At 39.1% G+C, this 19,659-nt stretch overlaps 1 protein-coding gene across 1 annotated transcript in view; it reads right to left on the bottom strand.

The window, feature by feature from the left end:
• Positions 1–19,659, bottom strand: part of ELP3 (elongator acetyltransferase complex subunit 3) — a 113,417-nt gene that overhangs the window by 9,329 nt on the left and 84,429 nt on the right. The gene's annotated exons all lie outside the window — the stretch shown is intronic.

The following is a 19,659-nucleotide window of genomic DNA, read 5'->3' as shown; positions in this document are numbered from 1 at the left end:
TGCCTCTTGTTTCTTGAAAGAAAGATTCTTCCTCCGTTTCTACACTCTGCAGAACAGGCTGGCAAAAGTATTAGCATTCTTAGCCAGCTTAGAAGGGAACACACCATCACCAGCGTGGGTGGGCCACACTCGGCAGCCTTCTCCTCCTTGGTTAGCAGGGCTCCTACAGTCCTCGTCACAGTAACTTTCCTCTTGTTAGCCAGCCAAGAAAAAGCAATTACCTTTCACAGCTGACGTCAGCCAAGCTCCTGGACTGACGTGGGCAGCTGTGTCACAGGCTCCTGCCCTTGAGGACAGACACGCAGCGGGGCTGTACAAGTATCCGTGTTCTCTACCTGATCGCCTGCGTGCGATTCTGCCAATCCCTGGGCTGGGGGTGAGCAGGAGTAATCTCTGTGCAGCAGTCCTCAGGGAGCCCTAGTGGCAGAGCCAACAGTTGTCAGCGGAGCAGTAAGGACGGGGAGCAGAGGGGCAGTCCACATGCTTGCTTTGTTTTATCCTCCAAGTTGCTGAACCCACAACCTGTATCTACCTATATCACGGGGGCCTTTTTCCTACTCTTGGAGGTAGGATAAATATTTTTATCCTCACTACTTTACCAGCTATGATGATGATGAAAGGAGAGAAAGTGAAAAAGAATACCTTGGGGCTCCCCTGGTGGCTCAGTGGTTAAGAGTCCGCCTGCCAATGCAGGGGACACGGGTTTGAGCCCTGGTCCGGGAAGATCCCACATGCTGCGGAGCAACTAAGCCTGTGTACCACCACTACTGAGCCCATGCACCTAGAGCCCGTGCTCTGCAACAAGAGAAGCCACCACAATGAGAAGCCCGCGACCGCAACAAAGAGTAGCCCCTGCTCGCCACAACTAGAGAAAGCCCGAGTGCAGCACTGAGGAACCAAAGCAGCCAAAAAACCAAAACAAAACAAAAAACTAAAAAACAAAAGTGTGTGTGTGTGAGGGGGGAAAATCACAAAACCTTAAAAAGATGAATCAAAGATGAAAATGGAAAAAACCTAGCTGTTTATTTAAATTCTACTGATTCTATATTAGAAAGTATGCAATCTATTTTAACATAACTTTAGAGGAAGCAGGCAAAAGGGAGTAAACTAGTCAATGTGGTACCTGATTTGGCTGCAAAACTCTGCTTCTCCACCTTACTGCAGCCCTTTCTTTCTAAGGGGATAAATCCAACACCAGAGTAAAGCTTAGAAGCTGAAAATAAACACATTTTCCCTTTAAAAGAGAAAATAAGTCAGGAGCAGGAAATGAGCCTCAACTCAACCCAGCTTGTGATTCTAACTAACTCCATCTCAAAACAAAAGAAGCAATAACTTTATAGCTGAGCGACTGTGAAGTACAAAGCTAGAGGAAGACGACTCTTCGGAGCCCTTAGATACATGCCAGGCACGCATGCTGGATGCTCAACACACACCAACAAGACGAGATTACTATCCTGGGAGGCGCGAGAGCTTCAGAAAGGGTCATAACTCAAGGTCACATGGCTGGGAAGTAGAAGAACCATAATTCAGGGCCAGCTTGTCTCCACAGCACGCAGAGTGTTCCCAAGGAGCCATGGTGCCTGTGCTGTGCGTGACGCCAGACCCTGCTTCCCCAGCTCTGGCTTTAAATATCTAGTTGGCTCTGATAACAGTACATCCATTTTTTATTAAAGCACAGAAAGGACATTTGACTTGTCTCAATCACCTCACCTCCTCTATCTGTGTCTAATTTCTCAGTGTCCTTTGTTTGATAAATCACTAGATGAAACAAACATGGTGACCTTATTTCCATTTCACTAACAGAGCTCAGTAAGAAACAATACTTACATAAAAGATTCTGATAACATAGGTAGGCAACACAAAACTGTGTTAAAAGACATGGCTTACAAGTGTGAGAACTACTGGGAAGGGGGATACTTTTAAATAACAACTTGATAAATGTGGTCACCCTTTTTAAAATGAAGAGAAATACGATGTAGAGTTTGGGGGAAAAAAAGCAACAAAGATGGAACAATGATGGAAACTAGACCCTAGAGGAGGAGACAAGTCAGGAGTATTTAAGCTTACAGAAAAGGTGACTTCAGTCTTTGACCAGGATCAACTTCCCAGCTGAAGACAATTTAGACAAAATTAAAAATGCTTCCACTAGAAAAATATCAAAGATCTAACAGTTATTATCAGGCAGAAAATAAGGAGAAAACGTGAGCTTTGAGACGGAAGTAGAGCCTTTTCTACCTCAGTGGTGATGCCAACCCAGGAAGGTCGACCAGAGACAAGTAGGATGGGAGGAGTCACGTGGCCACCAGAGGCAGAGAACCAGCTGCCAACACCTTGAATCTCACTCCCCTTCACGAAGGGAGGTGGGGGAGCAACGAACATCTAGGTCTTGAAGTATTCCTGAAAGCAAATTCTCTCATAAAATGCTCAGCGAATAATAAAAACAAGGCACACTTAGAGACGACAACATGATAAGAAATAAGAGACTTCAAATCTGGAGTCCCTGCCATTATCTGACATAGACTGTAGAAAAGCTATGTTTACTACATACATGGAAATGGATACCGAATTTAAGAATGTTTAGAAGCAACAGGAAACTATAAAACATGAAATAACAGAGTTGAAAAAGATGCCAGAAATCAGAGAATTGAATGACAAAATAAGAACTTAGGCATCAATGGATGAGTTTAATGGTAGATTAGACTTAATCAGTAAAGTGTAAGTTAAGTCAGAAGGAACTATCAACAAGGAAGCATGGAGAAACAGAATAAGGGGTGGGGGAAAGAGGGTATGAGACACAATGGATACAATGTATAGGTCTAACATATGTTTAACTGGAGTCCCAGGATGAGGGGGAAGAGAATGGGATAAAATCAATATATGAGTCAGAGACTGAAAATTACATGGGGAAAAAAAAAACAAACCACCACCAATTAAAGAAACCCAAGGAAACCTAAGTAAGCTGAAGCAGAGGAAATGCACATCTAGCAACAATCATGGGAAAACTAGAGAAACAAAGACGATCTAAAAATAGAGATACTAAAGAAAACATAAAAGCAGCCAGAGCGCATCCTCAAAGACAGACATCTGACCTCCTAACTGCATCATTAAAAATCAGAAGACCCTGGAAAGACAGCTTCAGGTGCTGAAAAAAAGTAAATGCAAACCCAGAATTCTATACTCAGTGAAAACTTACTTTAATAAGCAAAATAAGATATTTCATACAATCAAAATTAGAATAATTTGCTACCAGCAGATTATTACTAAAATAAATTCTTTAGGTACAAAGAAAATACTTGCAAATTACCCGAATAAAATACTCATCAGTAGTGAAACAGATAAACTGTGCTATATCCACATCATGGAATCCTATATATCAATAAAAATGAATAAACTATCTTAGAGATTCAGCAACGATTGAAGAGCAAAGAAAGCGATAAATATACCAGTAAATCTAAATGAATATGGACTGTATATAACAATAATTATAGTAGTAATAATAATAATATCTTTTGGATTTTTGAAAAAATATATCTCACACCCAGACACTTCAGAAAAGAGGACATCTAAATGGCCAACAAGCATATGAAAAGGCAGTCAACTTCATTAGTCATCAGGGAATGTAAATTAAAACTACAAAGAAACACCACTACATACACATCATACTGAACAACTGAAACTCTTATACATTCCTGGTGGGAGTGAAAATTGGTAGCCCTTTGGAAAACCACTCTGCAGACTCTTATAGTTGAACACATGTATTCCCTGAAATCCAGCAATGCCACCCCTAGGTATATATTCCACACAAATGTGTGTTTATGAGCCTTAAGATACATATATAAGAATATTCATAAGCCCAAACTGAAGACTACCTAAATATCCAGCAAGAGTAAGACAGATAAACTGTGAGATATTTGCGTAATGGAATCTAGCCTATCAATGAAAATGAATGGACATAGCCACACACAATGTGACCTAATCTCACAAACAATGTTGCACCAAAGTAGCCAGAACAACAAAAATATACCAAAATGATCCCACTTATCTAAAATTAAAAACAACAAAACTAAACTATTTATAAATGATTCATAATTAGGTAGTGAAATATAAAGAAACACACAGAAGAAAGTAGGAAAAAAGAGGCTACTGGTGAAGGAGGAAGGCAAGGAGAGGGGAGGGGATTACAATGGGGTGGGGTCAACAGGGATGTTGGTTATGTTCTTGACCTAAGTGGCAGCTGGTTAAACAATTCATTTTTTAACATCTAATCAACTTTGCTGTCTATTTGCTACAGTTCACTGTCAACTTTTAAAAATGAAAAAAAAAAAAAAATGAAAACGAGAAGGTAAGATTAACTTATTTCAACTACATGAATGTTTCTTTAAATGGGGAAATAAATCAGTTCTTCATGCATATGGAAAATCAAATGAGAAAACTTGGGTTTAGTGATTCCAACTGGACAAAGAAAACATGAAATTTCTAATGTGACTTAATAGAGGAAGAAATCGTTTAATCAAGTATTTATTGAGGATATACTAGGAGCCTGGAAATTAATGAGTTTTACCTCCTGGAATCTTCAAGAAAAGAAAAACTCTAGCCTAATAGACATTTTCATGTCTGAAGAAGGAAAATGAATTCGAAATCTGGAGGTTCATTCCTGTTCTTTGACACGACCTTTGTTAGGGCACAGGGCTGTGCTTCATGGCTAGTTATGTGTTGGACTGAATTAAAATTGAGCCCACATCACATTCCTAAAGCCAAACTTGAAAAAAGAGAGAAAATATGCTAAATCTATCCTTTGAAACTTAAATCTCTGATTTTTCTGATTAGATGCAAAAGACTGAGATAAGTCATGATCACTTAGTAAAAAAAAAAAATCAGTGAAATAAAAATAACTTCAAAAAACTGTTTTAATTACTTTTGGGTTCAATTAATCAACTATTTATTGAGTGCTTGATATATGACTAGCAGTATTAATACAAGGCAAATGTATTCATTAGTTTCATTCATTTGCTGCTGAAATGAGATTTTATTACATCTCATTGATCTCTTAGTAGGATGGCAATATTTCACTCTTCAACAATACACACTGGTATCAGAGTTGGGGAAAGGTTTTTCTTCTGTTTGAAAATGAGCCAGATTAACTCAATGACCCTAAATCTTTGAAAGAGAATTTTTTTTCCTGTTCTGTTAAAAAGAAACTCTTAGAAGGTTACCCACATATGATCTTAGCTCTTCAAAGTAGTTGGTTATTGCAAGTCATTAACACAGCACATTAGTACATTTATTCTCCATCACAGAGACTATCTCAGGAGAAGAGATTCAACCAGTTACCCAGCAGCCTAAAGGTTCCCCTGTTCCTTCTGAAATGGGTACACCAAAATAACAAAGTAAAAATGAACAAAGAATAAAAGCAGTAACTTATAAAGCGCGTATAGACTCTAAATAGAAGCTACTGTGGTAACTTACAGTAGGGTGATACTTACAGTAGGGAGATGCTGGAGGGTTATCCTATAGCTCTTAGGTTTATTCTTCACAGGGAGTCTGACATAGGAGGGCCCACAGTCATCTAATTCAAAAATGAGTGGCTCTGTTCCCACCAGTGCAGAATGTATGCTATGTCACAGATTGTTTTCACTACTTCATGTCTCAAATCATTAGTGTGTTTCTGTAGAAGTTAAAGACTGTCATCGGTAACCTGGTAGGAAGAGGGATCCCTTCTATTTAGTCTTTAAAAAAAAAAAAAGACTTTAAGAAGGAAAATGGTAGAGTAGAAAACGCTAGAGATCAGTCCCTCTACTGAAACAACCAGTAAGCTGGAAACAACCATCAAAGCCAACTACATGGGGACACCAGAACCTGATAAGGCACTTACAGCAACCAGGGGAGTGCCTGATGAAGGGAGAGGCCGCTGCCCTTTGGTAAGAGGGCAGCAGATGTGAACCACCTACCATCCCCCTCTCCTAGAGTGGCCAGCTGGAGCCAGGGTGGGCAGTAAGGGTATCTATTGTATTCCCTTACCACCTTTTTAAAAAAGATTCAGACATTTAAGGAAATCCCTGTCAGGTCACAGGCTGATTGCAGAGAAAATGAAACAAGAAATTTTAGTGAGCACATGCAACAAAGAATACTGACTTTGCCAAAATAGCTTGAAGAAATACAAGTGGATGACTACAGCCCTTAAGAGCAATCCCCGAGAAGGGAGAGAATCTGACTTTTATAATTCTTGAGTATGTGCAGTTCTAAACAAAAAATTGCAAAGCATACCAAAAACAGGAAACTAAGACTCATTCACAAGAAAGAGAGAAGTGGACAGAAACTATGCCTGAGGAATCTTAAACACTGATTACTTGGCAAAGTCAACTGTCTCAGTTATGCTCAAGGAGCTAAAGGAAATCATGTCAAAGAACTAAAGGAGCACAAACAACAAAAGCAGAAGTCAACAAGTGGGACTGCATCAAACTAAAAAGCCTCTGCACTGCAAAAAAAAACAAACAAAATGAAAAGGCTACCTACAGAATGGGAGAAAATATTTATATTTGCAAACCATATACTGGATAAGGAGTTAATATCCAAAATATATAAAAACTCATATAACTCAATAAAAAAAATCTGATTAAAAAAACTGGCAGAGGAACTAAATAGACATTTTTCCTATTGGCCATAGAAGACATTCAAATGGCCAACAGGGACATGAAAAGGTGTTCTACATCACTAATCATCATGGAAATGTAAGTCAAAACCACAATGTGATAGCACCTCACATCTGTTAGAATGACCATCACCAAGAAGTCACAAGAGATAACAAGTGCTGGTGAGGACATGAAGAAAAGGGAAGCCTGGTACACCACTGCTGGAATGTAAGTTGGTAATGTTTTTTTCCACTATGGAAAACAGTACAGAGGTTCTTCAAAAATTTAGAACTACCATATGATCCAGCAAATTCCACTTCTGGGTATATATCCAAAGGAAATAAAAACAGGATATTGAAGAGAAATCTGCACCTCCATGTTTATTGTAGCATTATACACAATAGCCAAGATATGGAAACGACCTAAGTATGTCAATGAATAAATGTATAAAAAAACTGTTCACACGCACGCGCGCACACACACACACACAGAGAGAAATATAATTCAGCCCTAAGAAAGGTGGAAATTCATTTTCAAACCATTTGCAACAACACAGATGAACCTTGAGGACATTATGCCAAGTGATATAAGTCAGATAGAGAGAGACAAATACTGTATACCACTTGTGGAATCTGAAAAAGCCAAACTCGTAAAAAGAGAGCATAGGATGGTGGCTACCGGTGGCTGCGGGGTAGGGAAATAGAAGAGATGCCATTTAAGGGTACAAACTTGACACCTGTAGATAAATAAATCCTGGTGATCTAATACACAATATAATGATTACAGACAACAGTACTGTGTTATAAATATCAAATCTGCTAAGAGACTGGATCTTTATTCTCACCACAAAAAAGAAATGATAATCATGTGATGTCTTAGAGGTGTAACACTCAAATGGCAATGATACTGCATTATATAAATGTAACAAATCAACATGTTCTACATCTTAAACTTACACAGTTATATGTCAAATCTATTTCAATTAAAAAAAGAAAATAAAAAGGACTAAAGGAAATGAGAACACTGTATGAACAAAGGGGGGAACCCAATAAAGATAAATTATAAAAAGGAATCAAACAGAAATAGTGGAGCTGAAAAGTACAATAGCTAAAATAAGGGACCTGTGTTACACCACCACCATCAAGCATACTAACACCACATCATAGGAGTCTCAGAGGGAGATGAGAGAAAGGGTAGAAAAAATAAATAATGGCCAAAAACTTCCCAAATTTGATGAAAGACGTGAATCTACACTCCTAGGAAGTTCAACAAGTTCCAAGCAGGATAAACTTAAAGAGATCCACACCGAGGAACATTATAGTCAAAAAAAAAAAAAAAAAAAAAAAAATTTTTTTTTTGGCTGTGCCGAGTGGCATGTGAGATCTTAGTTCCCTGACCAGGGATCGCACCCGGCCCTCTGCAGTGAAAGCACAGAGTCTTAACCACTGGCCCACCAGGGAAGTCCCCAGTCAAATTGTTGAAAGCCAAAGACAGAATCTTGAAAGTAGCAAGACAGAAGTGACTCGTCACATACAAGGGATCCTCAATAAGATTAAGAGCTGATATCAGAAACCATGGAGGTCAGAAAGGAAGTGGGGTGACACATTTAAAGTGCTGAAAAAAAAAAACTGTCAACCAAAAATTCTTTATCTGGCAAAAGTATTTTTCAAGGATAAAGGATAAATTGAGACATTTCCAGATAAACCAGAGCTAAGGAAATCTATTATCTAAACCTACCCTACAAGAATCCTTCAGGATGAAATAAAAGGATATTAGGTAGTAACTCAAAGCCATGTGAAGAAATAAGTAAACACTGGTAAAGATAACTACATAGGTAAATATAAAAGCTGATATTATTGTTCTTTTGGTTTGTAACTCCTCTTTTTTCCCTATATAATTTAAAAGGCAAATTCATAAAAGAATTATAAATTTATGTCAAAGGTCAGACAGGTATAAAGATGTAATCTGTGACAGTAACAATGTAAACGAGATAGAGATGTATAGGAGCAGAATATTTGCATATTACTCAAACTAAAATGATTATTACCCAAACTAGGTTGTTATAAATTTAAGATGTTAATTGCAATCCCTAAGGTAATCACTAAGAAAATAACTCATTACCAAAAGAGAGCTGGGGTGGATTTAGTATCAAATGAAACACATTTTAAGTAAACAAAAGTTTATAAGAGACAAAGAGGGACGTTGCAAATTGATAGAAGGTTCAATTCATCAAGGTTTAACAATTATAAATGTATATACATCGAATGACAGAGCCTCAAAATATATGAAGCAAAAATGGACAGAACTGAAGGGAGAAACAGATAGTTCTACAAGAGCTGGAGACTACCATACACATTTTCAATAATGGAGGACTTGAACAACACTTTAAACCAATTAGATCTAACAGAACACATCACCCAACAACAACAGAATACACGTTTTCCACAGTGGACACGTAGCATTCTCCAGGTTAGATCATATATCAGGCCATAAAACAAGTCTTAATAAATTTTAAAAGACTGAAATCATACAAAGTATGAAGAAAAAAAGTACAAAGAAAAAAAGACTCAAATCACTAAAATCAGAAATGAAAGAGGAAACATTACTACTGACTTTACAGTAATAAAAAGAATTATAAGAGAATATGAATAACAATATGAATATGTATGTACACCAACACATCGGATAACCTAGTTGAAATGGACAAATTCCTAGAAACATAAACTACGAAAACTGACTCAAGAAGAAACAGGAAGTCTATATAGTCCTGTAACAAGTAAAAAGATTGATTCAATAATCAAAAACCTCCCATCAAAGTAAAACTCAGGACCAGATGGATTTACTGGTGATTTCTACCAAATGTTTAGAGAATTAACACCACAATCCTTCTCAAACACATCCAAAAAACTGAAGAGGGACACTTCCTAACTCATCCTATGAGGCTAGCAATACCTTGATACCAAAGCCAGACAAAGACACTACAAAGAAAATTACAGACCACTATCTTTATGAATATATATGGGAGAAAATATTTAAGAGTCTTGTAGCCAGAGAATATTAAAAATTCCTACAACTCAACAACAAAAAGACAAACAACCCAATTAAAAAATGAGCAAAGGACTTGAACAGACATTTTTTAAAAGGCACAAATGACAAATAAGCACACAAAAAGATGTTCAACATCATTTTAGTCATCAAGGAAATGTAAGCCGAAACCCCAATAAACATCACTTCATATCATTAGGATGGCTATAAAATTAAAAAAATTAAAAAAAAAGGAAAATAACAAGTGCAGGCAAGGATGTGGAGAAATTGCACCCCTTGTGCACTGTTGATGGGAAAGTAAAATGATGCAGCAGCTGTAGAAAACAATTTGGTGACTCCTCAAAAAGTTAAATGGAATGACCACTGATCCAGCAACTCCACTTCTGGGTACAGACACAAAGGAACTGAAAGCAGAGACTCAAATAGATATTTGTATACCAACGTGATAGCAACATTACTCACAATAGTCAAAAGATGGAAACAACGCAAGAGGTGTGTGTGTGTGTGTGTGTGTGTGTGTGTGTGTGTGTAAAGCATGGATGAGCCTTCAAGACATTATGCTAAGTGAAATAAGCCAGACACAAAAGGACACATATTGTATGATTCCATTTCACAGAGTCAGAAAGTAGATTAGAAGTTACCAGGGCACTTAGGTTGTTTCCATCTCCGGGCTATTGTAAATAAAGCTGCAATGAACATTTTGGTACATGACTCTTTTTGAATTTTGGTTTTCTCAGGGTATATGCCCAGTAGTGGGATTGCTGGATCATATGGTAGTTCTATTTGTAGTTTTTTAAGGAACCTCCATACTGTTCTCCATAGTGGCTGAACCAATTCACATTCCCACCAGCAGTGCAGGAGTGTTCCCTTTTCTCCACACTGCCTCCAGCATTTATTGTTTCTAGATTTTTTGATGATGGCCATTCTGACTGGTGTGAGATGATATCTCATTGTAGTTTTGATTTGCATTTCTCTAATGATTAATGATGTTGAGCATTCTTTCATGTGTTTGTTGGCAGTCTGTATATCTTCTTTGGAGAAATGTCTATTTAGGTCTTCTGCCCATTTTTGGATTGGGTTGTTTGTTTTTTTGTTATTGAGCTGCATGAGCTGCTTGTAAATTTTGGAGATGAATCCTTTGTCAGTTGCTTCATTTGCAAATATTTTCTCCCATCATCGGATGAATGGATAAAGAAGATGTGGCACATATACACAATGGAGTATTACTCAGCCATAAAAAGAAATGAAATTGAGCTATTTGTAATGAGGTGGATAGACCTAGAGTCTGTCATACAGAGTGAAGTAAGTCAGAAAGAAAAAGACAAATACTGTATGCTAACACATATATATGGAATTTAAGGAAAAAAATGTCATGAAGAACCTAGGGGTAAGACAGGAATAAAGACACAGACTTACTGGAAAACGGACTTGAGGATATGGGGAGGGGGAAGTGTGAGCTGTGACAGGGCGAGAGAGAGTCATGGACATATATACACTAACAAGCGTAAGGTAGATAGCTAGTGGGAAGCAGCCGCATGGCACAGGGATATAGGCTCGGTGCTTTGTGACCGCCTGGAGGGGTGGGATAGGGAGGGTGGGAGGGAGGGAGACGCAAGAGCAAAGAGATATGGGAACATATGTATAACTGATTCACTTTGTTATAAAGCAGAAACTAACACACCACTGTAAAGCAATTATACCCCAATAAAGATGTTAAAAAAAAAAAAAAGTTACCAGGGGCTTGGGAGATGGTGAAATTGGGAATTACTGCTTAGTGAGTACAGAGTTTCTGTTTGGGGTGATGAAAATGTTTTGTAAATAGTGGTGATGGTTGCACAACGTTGTGAATGTAACTAATGTCACTGAACTGTATACTTAAAAATGGTTGTAATAGCAAATTTTATGTTATATACAATTTACTGCTTCCCCAAATGGGGGGAAAAAGTCTTTAAGGTGCATTAACTATCTTCGGTATTTATGGAGAGGAAGGAACGTCCGTCGATTAGGGTCAGATCTCCCTAGGGAAAGCATGTACCCTTGCCTAAGATGCTCTTCTATATTCCATAGCCTAGAAGGAAGACATAAATGGGCAACATCTTAGACCTAAAGCGTGAGACATTTAGACAGGCCTGTAAGGGGAAACAGAGGAATGTCCTCATGGAAGAGAGGGCAGACATAGGTCAGATGCAGGTGCTTCTTGTGCGGCCTGCCAAACTCCGCTTAAGACAGTGTTAGGTGTGCCTGTGCTGCATGATGGCTGCATGAAAATACTGACATCAGGACGGGGACAAGAACCCCTAATGCTAGGTATGCCCAAAGACAGTCCATCCTGGGAGAAGGCTACATGAAGTTTCCTGTAGAAAGGGGCTGGATGCCTATTAATCACAAGTTAATGAAAGTGTATTCGCTCACTTAGTATCCAAAGATGGTCACTACCAGAGCCTCTCTCTTTGAGAAGTGGGATTTTTTCCTTTCCCTTTAAATCTGGGCTGGCCCAATGACTTCCTTAACCAAAAAAAATGGGGCAGAAGTCACATCGTAGCAGGCAGTCTCTAAAATGACCCTCGAAGTTCACTGTCTCCCGGTATTCACAGTCATGTGTACTCCCTTTCCCTTGAAGGTGGCGTTAGACTCGTCGGCTCTCTTCTGAGACCAGGCTATGAAGACTAGGCTTCCATGTCAAAAGGACTCTGTCTCTGTGATCACTCTGCTGGGGGAAGCAGGCTGCTACGTGATGAGCAGCCCCACGGAGAGGCCCACATGGCATGGGGAGGAACGGTGGCCCTGAGACCAACGGCCCGTGAGAAACTGAAGCCTGCCAAAAACCATACAGTGAACTTGGAAGTGACCCTTCCATCCCAATTGAATCTTGAAATGATTACAGTCCCGGCTGACACTGTACATGCAGCTTTATGAGAGGCACCCAGCTAGGTCCCTTCTGGATTCCTTACCTACAGGGACCATGAGATAACTGCTTGTTGTTTTCAGCCACTACGTTTTGTGGGTTTTTTATTACACAGCGATAAATGATGCATATAAGATGTTCTGCAACTTCTAAACCGAGGCCTTTCCTCCCTCCTCTTAGAGGCCAGCCTTCATGCTAGGAGCAGTTCAAGGCATGTGGAGAAGCAGCAAGGTGCTCACGTGGACAGTCTCAGCCAAGCACCTGCTACCAGCTAGAAGACAGACTCTAGGCAAGCCAGCCCAGCAGCTGCCAGCCATTCAAGCCACTCCAGCTGAGGCCCTAGACATCATGGAACAGAGATAAGCCATCTTCTCCATGCCCTGCTGAATGTCTGACCTAGAGAATCACTGAGCAAATAAAATGGTTGTTTGAAGCCACTAAATTTTGGGGTGGTGTGTTCCACCACAATAAATAACCCAGACAACCACTAGTTAGTAGGATTTGCAGTAAGAGGTAACAGACCACACAGGGTATAGATCTGGGGCTTCTGACTGGTCTACTAGACATCAGTGATTCATTCACAAATGGTGGGCAAACTGAACAACTGGATGCATTGGGAGGCACAGGATGAGGTGCGTAAGGAAACATTACCCTGTGGCTACGATCTAAAACCTAAATCCACCACTTAATGTCTTGAAAATGTGAGCCGTTGGTTAGAGTCAACAGTTTAAGCCAGACTGACCAAAGAAATCCCCTGTGTATCTCTTGCTGGAATTAGAAATGCCCAAACTAAAAAGGCTCTATAATATCAGTATCTTGGTTGTTGCTAAAAAAAGGGAGCATCAGTATTTTCCAGCATTATTTAGTTACCTGCTCACCCAAATGGGAAGAATCTGCCAAAGCCCTGCCTCTAACAGATCTAAAAGAGAAAAGCTTTATCAAATTGAATGGGTTATAGCAATGTCAAACATTTAGAGAAAAGCACAGTACTAATCACATGAATGTTACACTGGTAAGGAGTTAACACTGCAACAAACTATAAAAGAGCCTTTGTGATAGACAGCAGATGGTGAGCAGTGCAGGCTAGACCACTTTGGAAAAGGAGTCCTTGCTCAGAAAAAAGCCTGTGAAGCATGTAACTTTACAATAAAGGCGGTCCTTTATATTAAAGCTCCCAGACCTCTCGGGCATATTATTAGGAACCACATAACTCTATTCCTCTACCCAAGCAGAAGTATACAGCTATCATTCCCAATACCCGTAAACAAAAGGGAACAAGAATGGGGAGAAAAAGTCTACAAACGTAGGTGTGTCAGCCAAATTAGCAAGGCTATCCTCCGAGACTTTAACCTGCACGTTTCGGAGACACAGGAAGACTTGACAGCATGGATGTGGGAAGAGCAACAGCACTTGCCACATGCAAATCCTGTTCCTCCAGTGCCAGCATATCTACTGGTATCACTAGCTTCTGCCTAGGAAACGTCACCAAAAATTCACTTGCCCACAAGATCCAAACAGTGGAAACTGACTAATGGCCTATTTGGGAATATTTGAAAAACATGCATTAATTAATATAGTCATGTGATGCCAAGTGAGAGATGGGTCCAATGCACTTGATATGCAATGTACTATATAACTGTTACCTGATTCATCTATAAATGAATAAACATCAAGTCAGGGAATAAAGAGTCCTGAAGTGAGCTATGCATCAATGCCTCCACAGCAATACAGACACCACTTAGCACACATTTAGCTAATCTGATACCAAGCTAAGTATTCTATGTCATCAGTGCTAGTCTGATTAATAAAGACGATGAAATTAATAAAGTTCTTGTTGTAAAGCAATATTTTATGTTGTACCTATTGTTCTTGAAAAGAAAGATATTCACCACCACCACAACAAAATCCCACTGGAACATGCACCAAAAAAGAAATATGTATGATCACAGTCAGAATATCAAAATGAAAGAAACAGAGGAATATACAGAGCCCTAATAACGTGCATTTAACGAGGGAATAGTTAGGGGATAATTTATGAAAAGATAAATTATGTAAAGGGATGAAACAGAAGCTATAAAAGAGCAAACAGCCTTTTCCCTTCCTTTCTGAGAAGTCCTATGTTAACACATGCGGCACAAACCGGTTTGCATTTGGCAGGCTTCCTGTGTCCATTAGCAAATAGGTAAGCCAAAATAAGGAAAGCTTTCCTAGGCATTTTGGTAATGATTACAAGTCCATTACCAGACAGATCTAGTTACAAATGTACCCTTTTTTTTTTTTCCAATTAGATTATAATGCAAAGAATAAAACTACCTTTACCTCAAAAGGAGGGAGATGTGTCACAGCCTGGAATACAGGCCAAGTTTCTGGGGCCCAGTAAGTAATCTCAGTCATTGGTAGTTCATTGAAACAAAACGACTGTTACTTTCTGCCCACATATCATTTGATTAATCAGTGGCTCTGGGGCACAAGACCATTACTTTCAGTCCCAGGAAGCCATATCGGATGCTATAAGTCTCAGGCACATTGATTTTTTTCACTAGTGGGGATTGTACATGTGGCTTTAGAGTCATACAACTCTGAGCATCATGATCTAGAACGATGTCATCCCACGGTGACTCGTTTGCTCATCCTGTATTTAAGCTCTTCTCCCCTCTTCTCTGCCTTTTTAAAAGGTTTAAACAAAATGGCTATCAGCCTCTGACTTCAGTGATTTCTGTCATCAAACACTCAGACATTTTCCTCGTTTCTCATAATCGTTTGATCCGTCAGCCTGGTACAATTCTTGGCCAATGGCCATGTTAATTTTCTACTTGAAAGAACACAAATAGGATACCGCTTATGACGAAGGTAGTAGGGGGAGCTTGGGGAATAGCTGTTCATCTTGATGCACAGCAATTAGCTTGGCAAACAGAAACAGGAACATGATTGGATCTGATGCCTAGCCAAAATTGCCTAAAGGAAAAAAAATCATTTTGTTGGAGGTATTAAGTGGCTCTTTAAATAGTGGCTATCAACAGTTATATTTGCCCTTTGAGAAATCACACGGGCAGTGTGACATCAGAGATCTCCAGTTTCCATGGTGATTATTAGTGATGGCATTTCAAATGTTATGGGTAAGTTCTACAGTGTAATCTTTGCACTTTACACCATATGAGAGGGAAGGAAAAAACTGCTCCATCTTAACGTTTTTAAAGGAAAGAATGCTGATCATCCAAGTAGATAAACATCATGGCTTTTAAGGAGATACGATTTGTTAATCTTAAACAGATGTGTGCTGATCGAAGCTACATGAGTAAGTTGATGAAAGATACTAAAGTACTTGGACTTAAGTATTAATTAACTTAATTAACTGCTTAGATTAATTAACTGCTTAGATATTTAGCAGCAATTAACTGTTATTTCCTGCCTACACATTATAAGCTGGTTGTTCTCATACTACTGATTTACCCATTTTTGTATGTAGGAAAAGATGATTTTCTTACGCTGAAGCAACTAATCCTGAGTTGAGAAATAGTCTAAGTAGGGAAAAATTTGTCTTCCTCTGCAGTTAAGGACAATCTGCAGGGTGAAGACTGAGCGAGCTGCTCTGGCCCCATCAACATCCCTCAAAGGCAGGGTGGCATCTCCTCCTTCCTCTCTCTGCCCTCTCAGTCCATGTTCCCCACACACAGGAGATACTCAATACACGTAGTGTTTCGATGTTGATGAAGTTTAGCCATTTCATTTTTGCTTTGTTTCATTTTCACATTTAGAGTTGATGGTTAATTTTAAAACACACAGTTTACTTACTAAGACAATTTTATATACTTAAGCAGAATGAATAAACTTAAAAGTCACTCTGAGAAAGTGCTTCATTGGACTCTGATAAACAAGTTTTCAGTTTTCTCATGTAGCTATAAAGTTAGTCTTTTAAAAAAGATAAATCAGCTATAAAATATACAGTATGTACCTTTTATTAACAAAATATCTTGAGGTAACAGATAAAAACAATTTGGTTTTTAATATGGAAAAATAGACTATATGGAGTCTTTCTGACTAGTGATTCACATCTACTGTGTAGTTAATAATATTGTCTAGAGGCAGAATCAAAGGTTATAAATCCAAGAAAACAGAGAAAATCTGCTGGCAAGATGAAGGGAAGTCACAATGAATCAGGATGTAATTAAAAAAAAATTCTACATAAATGCATTCCTCTTACAGTCACAGAAACCAGAATGATAAATGATCTGTCTCTCCCTTTACTCAAGCTACTAGTTATGCCAGGACAGAATACCTAGACCACCACCGTGTATGAGTTATGCAAAAGCCTACAGACCAGAACAAAGATGGATTTACAAATAAAGGACAAGGTCAGGGAAAAAAAAGTAGGACACAGGTCATAAAATATCACTACTTGGGACAGAAATAGACATACCTCCACAAATCATGGCTAGGATTAGCTACCTATGGGAAACTTTATCATCAAATACCCCAAACTAAATGAGACTGAGATCAATTACTAATGAAATTAAAGGGTCTCTTAATATGGTTTTAGAAAAGAATCTACTTCATATGTAATCAGTACAGCATAGTTGGTCTTGTTGAGAACTAAAAGAAATGAAGATATTAAGGGGCAGAATTCTAGACTGTTAGAACTGTAAAAGATAACCTAACCCACTTATTTTTAGTAGAGAAATAAAGGTCCATGGAGATCAAGCAACATTATTCAAGATCACAAGGAGAGCTACTGTCAATGCAGGAATAGAATCCTAACACCCCCGTCCAAGTGTCTCTTCTTACACACCACATCTAATGAAGTCTTGTGAATAAATGCAGCACACAAGCACCAGTACTATCACAAGGAGATTTGCATTCTAAGGATCAACCTATGGAGAATAATTCACTTTTTACAAAAACCAATTAAACACACACACACACAGCACTGTACTTAAATCAGAAAGACCAAAGTCAACTGAACAAATATGGAAGAAAAAAAACAACCAAAGAACACATTATGTTAAAAAAAAACATTTTAAATCTGCCTTCCTTGAAGTTCTGAATAATGGACGCCTCAGATGTCTGATTCAGAAACTTAAATAGAACAGTAATATATTACTAAATTAGAGAAATAAAATGCATCACACAGAGTAACTGTTCTTGGTGTTTTCATTTGAAGAGTGATCAGGTTGTCAGTCAAACAGCAAGTCAAGGCCCTAGCTGGTTTCCCCAGCACAGAGCAGTGGTGGGGAAGCTCACAGACCAGAGAGACAGGAAGTAACACAGAACTCCCTTGAGCGCCAAGAATGCATTCCAGGGCTGCTTCTGTAGAAACCCTCTGGCTAAGAGAAACCCCTGTACAGAAACCAAGAAGTCTTACTGTGACAACTAATAAGCAGAAAGGTTCTTCCCTGTTATTTTTAGCAAGTCTCTTCTTGTTATTTTAAAAGTTCTACAAGCAGATGATCTGAAATTGAGCTATTATTTAGAGTATAACAAAAGGCTAGAAAGAGGACAGACGCTGATTTCCACTTAGAAAGACACTGCTCAAAAAGCAGAAACTGAGGCTCTTACAGGCAACTGAATGTGACCTCAGGCAAGTCAGAGGCCCCTCTCTGCATGTAACATTTCTAAAAAGAGATAGATATCATGAAGGCAAATTAAATATAATGGAGAAGTGAAAGAATACAGATGCCCTGGGACTTCCCTGGTGGCGCCGTGGTTAAGAATCCGCCTGCCAATGCAGGGGACATGGGTTCGAGCCCTGGTTGGGGAAGATCCCACATGCCACAGAGCAACTAAGCCCATGCACCACAACTACTGAGCCTGTGCTCTAGAGCCCATGAGCCACAACTACTGAGCCCGTGCGCCACAACTACTGAAGCCCTTGCGCCTAGAACCCATGCTCTGCAACAAAAGAAGCCACCGCAGTGAGAAGCCCGCACACTGCAACAGAGTAGACCCTCTCACCGCAACTAGAGAAAGCCCGCGTGCAGCAACGAAGAACCAACACAGCCAAAAAAAAAAAAAAAAAAAAATTAAGAAAAAAAAAGAATACAGATGCCCTTCAGTTTTAAAACTGATCAAGTTCCCACAGATACTAGAAAATCACTTGACTGCATATCAGACTTTGGGAATGCAGGCACTGCCAGGGTCACAGAGAATACCTTTACCTTAGTGATCTGAAAGAGAATACTACATTTGGAAGAGAATACTAAAACCCTTGCTACTCAAAGTATGGTCTGAAGACAATCAGTATAGGTTATCACTGGGTGCTGGTTAGAAATCTAGGCTTTCAGGCCCCACCCCAGACCTAATGAGTCAGAATCTGCATTTTAACAAGATCTCCAGATGATTCACAAGCACATTAACGCTTGGGAAGTACTGTACTGAAAACACTGACAGTGCGCTGGCAAAAGAGGCCACTGAAATTTCGGGTAATCCACGGGTGCACATGTACAAAGAGCTCTGAGTTGGTCTGGCTCTTTCCTGGTACCAGGAAAGGCTGACTTCTGGACAACCACAGGCTAAACAAATGAGAAGTAAACATTTTTTTTATTACAAATATTGGCACCAATTAGGTGAACCTCATTTAGTTCCTACTTCTTTAGTGGGATTAAAGATAACACAGAAAAAACAGAGAAGAGACTTGTGGTTGCCAAGGGGGGAGGGGGAGCGGGAGGGAGAGGGATGGACTGGGAGTTTGGGGTTAGTAGATACAAACTGTTACATTCAGAATGGATAAACAACAAGGTCCTACTGTATATCACAGGTAACTATATCCAGTCTCCTGGAGTAAACCATAATGGAAAAGAGTATAAAAAAGAATGTATATATGTGTATAACTGAGTCACTTTGCTGTACAGCAGAAATTAGTACAACACTGTAAATCAACTGTACTTCAATAAAAAATATTAAAGATAACACAGAAACATAGAGCTAGCCATGTTAAAAAATGCTTATTATCTGTCTGGATAATGCCAAAAACCATAGCCAGACTGAATAATCGATTAAGTGAGCCTGGGTCATTACATTTCCGTATTTGGAATCATTGAAATCTGGGCAAAGGTACTGATCTATTGATTGGCAACAACTTACTGA

This window comes from Grampus griseus, assembly GCF_964374135.1.
Source record: "Grampus griseus genome assembly, chromosome: 6".
Taxonomy (NCBI): Eukaryota; Metazoa; Chordata; class Mammalia; order Artiodactyla; family Delphinidae; genus Grampus; species Grampus griseus.
This window is presented reverse-complemented; position numbering and strand designations above follow the sequence as displayed.